Source organism: Neoarius graeffei, chromosome 28 (genome assembly GCF_027579695.1).
Source record: "Neoarius graeffei isolate fNeoGra1 chromosome 28, fNeoGra1.pri, whole genome shotgun sequence".
Taxonomy (NCBI): Eukaryota; Metazoa; Chordata; class Actinopteri; order Siluriformes; family Ariidae; genus Neoarius; species Neoarius graeffei.
The window spans coordinates 42,012,342-42,018,713 of NC_083596.1; positions in this window are offsets into that span (position 1 = coordinate 42,012,342).

The following is a 6,372-nucleotide window of genomic DNA, read 5'->3' on the forward strand; positions in this document are numbered from 1 at the left end:
ACTCCCACTACTTTTTATTATTATTATTATTAGTAGTAGTAGTAGTAGTAGTAGTTCTAGTACCACCAGTATTGTTTTTATTTTTTGTTTACTCCCACTACTTTTATTTTTATTATTATTATTATTAGTAGTAGTAGTAGTAGTAGTTCTAGTACCACCAGTGTTGTTTTTATTTTTTTACTCCCACTACTTTTTATTATTATTATTATTAGTAGTAGTAGTAGTAGTAGTAGTTCTAGTACCACCAGTATTGTTTTTATTTTTTGTTTACTCCCACTACTTTTATTTTTATTATTATTATTATTATTAGTAGTAGTAGTAGTAGTAGTAGTAGTAGTAGTTCTAGTACCACCAGTGTTGTTTTTATTTTTTTACTCCCACTACTTTTTATTATTATTATTATTATTAGTAGTAGTAGTAGTAGTAGTAGTAGTTCTAGTACCACCAGTATTGTTTTTATTTTTTGTTTACTCCCACTACTTTTATTTTTATTATTATTAGTAGTAGTAGTAGTAGTAGTTCTAGTACCACCAGTGTTGTTTTTATTTTTTTACTCCCACTACTTTTTATTATTATTATTAGTAGTAGTAGTAGTAGTAGTAGTAGTAGTAGTTCTAGTACCACCAGTATTGTTTTATTTTTTGTTTACTCCCACTACTTTTTTAAATTATTATTATTATTATTATTATTATTATTATTATTATTATTATTATTATTATTCGTAGTGGTAGTTCTAGTACCACCAGTATTGTTTTTTTATTTGTTTGTTTACTATTCCCATTACTAGTATTGTTGTTGTTCTTGCATTATTATTATTAGTAGTAGTAGTAGTAGTAGTAGTAGTAGTTCTAGTACCACCAGTGTTGTTTTTATTTTTTGTTTACTCCCACTACTTTTTTTTATTATTATTAGTAGTAGTAGTAGTAGTAGTAGTAGTAGTAGTTCTAGTACCACCAGTATTGTTTTTATTTTTTGTTTACTCCCAATACTTTTATTTTTATTATTATTAGTAGTAGTAGTAGTAGTAGTAGTAGTAGTTCTAGTACCACCAGTATTGTTTTATTTTTTGTTTACTCCCACTACTTTTTTAAATTATTATTATTATTATTATTATTATTATTATTATTATTATCTCGTCTCGTCTCGTCTCGTCTTCTTCCGCTTATCCAGGACCGGGTCGCGGAGGCAGCAGTCTAAGCATGGAAGCCCAAACTTCCCTTTCCCCAGACACCTCGGCCAGCTCCTCGGGAAGAACACCGAGGCGTTCCCAGGCCAGCCGAGAGACATAGTCCTTCCAGCGTGTCCTGGGTCTTCCCCGGGGCCTCCTCCCGGGGGGACATGCCTGGAACACCTCCCCAGGGAGGCGTCCAGGAGGCATCCGAAAAAGATGCCCGAGCCACCTCAGCTGGTTCCTCTCGATGTGGAGGAGCAGCGGCTCTACTCCGAGCTCCTCCCGAGTGACTGTGCTTCTCACCCTATCTCTAAGGGAGCGCCCAGCCACCCTGCGAAGGAAACTCATTTCAGCCGCTTGTATCCGCGATCTTGTTCTTTCTGTCATTACCCAAAGCTCATGACCATAGGTGAGAGTCGGAACGTAGATCGACCGGTAAATTGAGAGCTTCGCCTTTTGGCTCAGCTCCTTCTTCACCACGACGGACCGGTAAAGCGACCGCATCACTGCGGAGGCTGCACCGATCCGCCTGTCGATCTCACGCTCCATCCTTCCCTCACTCGTGAACAAGATCCCGAGATACTTAAACTCCTCCACTTGAGGCAGGACTTCTCCACCAACCTGGAGAGGGCAAGCCACCCTTTTCCGGTCGAGAACCATGGCCTCGGACTTGGAGGTGCTGATTCTCATCCCAGCCGCTTCACACTCGACTGCAAACCGCCCCAGTGCATGCTGAAGGTCCTGGTTTGAAGAAGCCAACAGGACAACATCATCCGCAAAAAGCAGAGATGAAATCCTGTGATTCCCAAACAGGATTCCTTCCGGCCCCTGGCTGCGCCTAGAAATTCTGTCCATAAAAATTATGAACAGAACTGGTGACAAAGGGCAGCCCTGACGGAGTCCAACATGCACTGGGAACAGGTCTGACTTACTGCCGGCAATGCGAACCAGACTCCTGCTCCGTTCGTACAGGGACCGGACAGCCCTTAGCAAAGAGCCCCGAACCCCATACTCCCGAAGCACCCCCCACAGAATACCACGGGGGACACGGTCGAATGCCTTCTCCAGATCCACAAAGCACATGTGGACTGGTTGGGCAAACTCCCATGAACCCTCGAGCACCCTATGAAGGGTATAGAGCTGGTCCAGTGTTCCGCGACCAGGACGAAAACCGCATTGTTCCTCCTGGATCCGAGGTTCGACTATTGGTCGAATTCTCCTCTCCAGTACCCTGGAGTAAACTTTCCCTGGGAGGCTGAGAAGTGTGATTCCCCTATAATTGGAGCACACTCTCCGGTCCCCTTTCTTAAAAAGAGGGACCACCACCCCAGTCTGCCACTCCAGAGGCACTGTCCCCGACCGCCACGCGATGTTGCAGAGGCGTGTCAACCAAGACAGCCCCACAACATCCAGAGACTTGAGATACTCAGGGCGGATCTCATCCACCCCCGGTGCCTTGCCACCGAGGAGCTTGCAAACCACCTCAGTGACTTCGGCTTGGGTAATGGACGAGTCCACCTCTGAGTCATCAGCCTCAGTCTCCTCAGTGGAAGACATGACGGTGGGATTGAGGAGATCCTCAAAGTATTCCTTCCACCGCCCGACAATGTCCCCAGTCGAGGTCAACAGCTCCCCACCCGCACTGTAAACAGTGTTGGCAGAGTACTGCTTCCCCCTCCTGAGGCGCCGGACGGTTTGCCAGAATTTCTTCGAGGCCGACCGATAGTCCTTCTCCATGGCCTCCCCGAACTCCTCCCAGTTCCGAGTTTTTGCCTCCGCAACTGCCCGAGCTGCAGCACGCCTGGCCTGCCGATACCCGTCAGCTGCCTCAGGAGTCCCGGAGGTCAACATGGCCCGATAGGACTCCTTCTTCAGCTTGACGGCATCCCTTACTTCCGGTGTCCACCACCGGGTTCGGGGATTGCCGCCACGACAGGCACCGGAGACCTTGCGGCCACAGCTCCGAACAGCTGCATCCACAATGGAGGTAGAGAACATGGTCCACTCAGACTCAATGTCCCCCGCCTCCCTCGGAAGCTGGGAAAAGCTCTCCCGGAGGTGGGAGTTAAAGACCTCCCCAACAGAGTGCTCGGCCAGACGTTCCCAGCAGACCCTCACCATACGTTTGGGCCTGCCAGGTCTGTCCAGCTTCCTCCTCCGCCAGCGGATCCAACTCACCACCAGGTGGTGATCAGTTGACAACTCAGCCCCTCTCTTCACCCGAGTGTCCAAGACACAGGGTCGGAGATCAGATGACACGACTACAAAGTCGATCATCGACCTCCGACCTAAGGTGTCCTGGTGCCACGTGCACTTATGGACACCCCTATGCTCGAACATGGTGTTCGTTATGGACAAACTGTGACTAGCACAGAAGTCCAATAACAAAACACCACTTGGGTTCAGATCGGGGAGGCCGTTCCTCCCAACCACGCCCCTCCAGGTGTCACTGTCATCGCCCACGTGAGCATTGAAGTCCCCCAGTAGCACAATGGAGTCCCCAGTCTGAGCACCCCTCAGTACCTCTCCCAGGGACTCCAAGAAGGCTGGATACTCTATACTGCTATTTGGCCCGTAGGCACAAACAACAGCAAGAGCCCTCTCCCCAATCCGAAGGCGCAGAGAGGCGACCCTCTCGTTCACTGGGGTAAACTCCAACACATGGCGGCTGAGCTGGGGAGCTATAAGGAAGCCCACACCAGCCCGCCGCCGCTCACCACGGGCGACTCCAGAGAAGTGGAAAGTCCAGCCCCTCTCGAGGAGCTGGGTTCCAGAGCCCAAGCTGTGCATGGAGGTGAGCCCGACTATCTCTAGCCGGTACCTCAGGCTCCTTCCCCCCCAGCGAAGTGACATTCCATGTCCCAACAGCCAGCCGCTGTGTCCGGGGATCAGGTCGTCGAGGCCCCTGCCTTCGACTGCCACCCAATCCACACTGCACCAAACCCCTACTGCTACCTCTGTGGGTGGTGAACCCACAGGAGGTCGGGCCCACGTCACCTCTTCGGGCTGAGCCCGGCCGGGCCCCATGGGCAAAGGCCCGGCCACCAAGCGCTCGCATACGAGCCCCAACCCCGGGCCTGGCTCCAGGGTGGGGCCCCGGCTGCGTCCTACCGGGCGACGTCACGGTCCTGGATTTTTTCTCCATAGGGGTTTTTTGGTGAACTGCTCTTGGTCTGGCCTGTCACCTAGGACCTGTCTGCCTTGGGAAACCCTAACAGGGGCATAATGCCCCCGACAACATAGCTCCTAGGATCATTCAAGCACACAAACCCCTCCACCACAATAAGGTGGCAGTTCTAGGAGGGGTATTATTATTATTATTATTATTATTATTATTAATAGTAGTAGTAGTAGTTCTAGTACCACCAGTATTGTTTATTTGTTTGTTTACTATTCTCATTACTAGTATTGTTGTTCTTGCATTATTATTATTAGTAGTAGTAGTTCTAGTACCACCAGTACTGTTTTTATTTTTTGTTTACTCCCACTACTTTTATTTTTATTTTTATTATTATTATTATTATTAATATTATTATTATTATTATTCGTAGTAGTAGTAGTAGTAGTTCTAGTACCACCAGTATTGTTTTATTTTTTGTTTACTCCCACTACTTTTTTAAATTATTATTAGTAGTAGTAGTAGTAGTAGTAGTAGTTCTAGTACCACCAGTATTGTTTTTTATTTGTTTGTTTACTATTCTCATTACTAGTATTGTTGTTGTTCTTGCAGTATTATTATTATTATTAGTAGTAGTAGTTCTAGTACCACCAGTGTTGTTTTTATTTTTTGTTTACTCCCACTACTTTTTAGTATTATTATTAGTAGTAGTAGTAGTTCTAGTGCCACCAGTATTGTTTTTATTTTTTGTTTACTCCCACTACTTTTATTTTTATTATTATTATTATTATTATTAGTAGTAGTAGTAGTAGTAGTAGTAGTAGTTCTAGTACCACCAGTATTGTTTTTATTTTTTGTTTACTCCCACTACTTTTTATTATTATTATTAGTAGTAGTAGTAGTAATTCTAGTACCACCAGTGTTGTTTTTATTTTTTTGTTTACTCCCACTACTTTTTATTAGTAGTAGTAGTTCTAGTACCACCAGTATTGTTTTTATTTTTTGTTTACTCCCACTACTTTTTATTATTATTAGTAGTAGTAGTAGTAGTTCTAGTACCACCAGTATTGTTTTATTTTTTGTTTACTCCCACTACTTTTATTATTATTATTATTATTATTATTATTCGTAGTGGTAGTTCTAGTACCACCAGTATTGTTTTTTTATTTGTTTGTTTACTATTCCCATTACTAGTATTGTTGTTGTTCTTGCATTATTATTATTATTAGTAGTAGTAGTAGTAGTTCTAGTACCACCAGTATTGTTTTTATTTTTTGTTTACTCCCACTACTTTTTTTATTATTATTATTATTATTATTATTATTATTATTATTCGTAGTAGTAGTTCTAGTACCACCAGTATTGTTTTTATTTTTTGTTTACTCCCACTACTTTTTTTATTATTATTATTATTATTATTATCAGTAGTAGTAGTAGTAGTTCTAGTACCACCAGTGTTGTTTTTATTTTTTGTTTACTCCCACTACTTTTTATTATTATTATTAGTAGTAGTAGTAGTTCTAGTACCACCATCTCATCTCATCTCATTATCTCTAGCCGCTTTATCCTTCTACAGGGTCGCAGGCAAGCTGGAGCCTATCCCAGCTGACTACGGGTGAAAGGCGGGGTACACCCTGGACAAGTCGCCAGGTCATCACAGGGCTGACACATAGACACAGACAACCATTCACACTCACATTCACACCTACGGTCAATTTAGAGTCACCAGTTAACCTAACCTGCATGTCTTTGGACTGTGGGGGAAACCGGAGCACCCAGAGGAAACCCACGCGGACACGGGGAGAACATGCAAACTCCACACAGAAAGGCCCTTGCCAGCCCCGGGGCTCGAACCCAGGACCTTCTTGCTGTGAGGCGACAGCGCTAACCACTACACCACCGTGCCTCCCTAGTACCACCAGTATTGTTTTATTTTTTGTTTACTCCCACTACTTTTTTAAATTATTATTATTATTATTATTATTATTATTATTATTATTATTCGTAGTGGTAGTTCTAGTACCACCAGTATTGTTTTTTTATTTGTTTGTTTACTATTCCCTTTACTAGTATTGTTGTTGTT